The 2,226-nt window shown below is 45.5% G+C and overlaps 1 pseudogene; it reads right to left on the bottom strand.

The window, feature by feature from the left end:
- Positions 1 to 837: 837 nt before the first annotated feature.
- On the bottom strand, positions 838 to 1,959 carry LOC112823549 (etoposide-induced protein 2.4 homolog pseudogene; annotated as a pseudogene).
- Positions 1,960 to 2,226: the final 267 nt, after the last annotated feature.

The raw sequence follows: 2,226 nt of genomic DNA, 5'->3' as shown, positions 1-2,226 counted from the left end.
AAAGAATTCTTGAGATGTTTTATGGTTCAAGTTTGTAAGTTTATTTGAGTAGCATGGGGACAGGACCCATGGGCAGAAAGAGCTGTATTTTTGCTATATGAAGCTGGTGGTTATGTGCTTAATGCTCAAGGGGGAGGGGATGTGCAGGGAGTATTAGATCATAAATATCTTCTTCGAATTTCTACTCATAAAACTACTCTCATAAGATTTCTCTGGGGCTTACCATTCAGTTCAATATTAGCTATCAGTGAGATGTACAGGCAGTCATGAGGCCTTTTAAGAATGTAGCCACCAGCCCGTATTTGATCCTTATTGAAGCTATGCAGGCTATAGGTCAGCCTTCTTGGCTAAAGGTGAACATTTTTTTGTTTCTATCCCTCATCAATAGCTCTCTTCCTTGAGCAAGCCCTCTGTCTAAATTCTTTTTAGGCAGCTGAGTTGGAAATAAAGTGCTTTTCATGAATTTGCTGGTCTTTGATTGTTTTTTAACTCAAAATAATCTTCATGCCAAAGTGGCCCATCTTGGGGCCACCTGCCTTGGTCCTTACAAAAGAAAAACAACAAAAATAACAAATGTATAAAATGTAACAGACAGAATTATAAAATCCATTCATCCAGTGGTGATGGGGGGTAGGAAGAGGAGGTGGGAACATAAATGGCAGTGGGAGAAAATGAACGTATCAAATCGGTCACCACACAGGGGCTGGCAAATGTTAGAAAAGTGCTGGGGAAAATCCTGGGGCCCTTTCAGGCTGAGGGGGTTGGTTGTTAAAGATCCACATATGGGTGTCAGGTAGATCATGCCTTATATTTCCCAGAGACAAAAACCCCAATTCTTCAGAACGAAGGGAATATGCAGAGGGCCCCGGGGAAAATTGGGGCAAGGAGAACTGCGAGAAGAGTTGCCCCAGTGGTCCTTCCAATCCCACCCCTCCCCTCTGGCCCCTCTGGACACAGGTGGTAAGGGGTAGGGGGTGCAGGTGGGCAGCAGCCTGCAGTTAATGGGAGACCAATGCAGTGAAGAAAACTGCTCTGAGGAGAATCAGTGCTAAGGGCAGACTGCAGGTAGGTGGTCTTGTGGAAGAGTCTTTGCTTAAGAAGACCACCAAGAAGAGGTGCATGGGCTCTTTGCCATGCATTGGGTTGACATGAGTAAAAGAAAGAGGATAGAGAAAAGGCAGCCATTGATAATGTATGGGGATGGCATTCCTGTGAGGAGACCCAAGACAAACCACATCCAAGCTAGTAAGGCCAATTACTTACTGACTGACAGTGACAGGTGTATTTTGATTCCTTTATTAAACTAAGATATTCAAAGCAGTTTATTGAGTAGACAGGGACATATGCAGAAGACTCACCAGTTGACCAGCAAGATGGGTGGGAAAGAGACTCACAGCATCCCCTGGATGAAGAAGAGAGTCAGCAGCAAACTGCTGAAGAGCGTGTGAGCAATTGTTTTGCTGATACTAGGGAATGGGGGAAGCTTCCTCCCTGATACCTCAAATGTCAGATCCACTATATCTTGAAACCAAATGGCACTGGCAACTTTGCTAAGCACAGACAGGGAGTACCCAAAGAACACTGGAAATTGATGTGAGAAAGAATTCCAGCCAAGACCAAACATCTCCAAGTAGCCATGGATCACCCATAAGTTGTGCTATTACTGACTGAAGCTCAGGAATAAACGCTTGATGAAACAAGTGAAGAACATACCAGAATACTCTACCATTCCAAGCACAACACTGGAAAATTCCAGTAAAGATACATGGCTCATTCTTCTGATTCTGCACTATACCTGCTCTCTTCACTGTGCCAAGACACTACTTGCCTTTCTCTGTTCCTCTCTTTTTTCCTGGATTCGGGCATCTAGCTTTGAGATGGTACAAATAGCCCAGACCAGACAGAGACTTTGATTCCCTTGGCAAGGTCCTGGAGAAAGGTTTTGATGCTGTCAGCCATCTCTTCATCACCCACACTATTGACTACACAGAAGAGAGGGAAGAGTCCCCCAGCCTCTCATCATGAAGGACATGGCAGCCTTGTCACTGGGACTCCAGCCCCAGCCTGGACCCTCACCCACTGCAGGATGCTCACTTTCTCCCCACCTAGTTGCTTCTCCTGTCAGCACGTTCCCAGGACCACACTCCTTTTTCCTGATGGAGTGGCCTGGGTTTGGTCATTGGACTTCCTTCCTTTTCTATCTATACTGGATCTGCTAGTGATCAC

This window comes from Callorhinus ursinus, unplaced genomic scaffold (assembly GCF_003265705.2).
Source record: "Callorhinus ursinus isolate GAN/ISIS: 27379988/994484 unplaced genomic scaffold, GSC_fseal_2.0 scaffold5, whole genome shotgun sequence".
In the NCBI taxonomy this organism is placed as follows: Eukaryota; Metazoa; Chordata; class Mammalia; order Carnivora; family Otariidae; genus Callorhinus; species Callorhinus ursinus.
The sequence above is the reverse complement of the archived record's forward strand: the minus strand, read 5'-3'. Positions and strand labels throughout refer to the sequence as shown.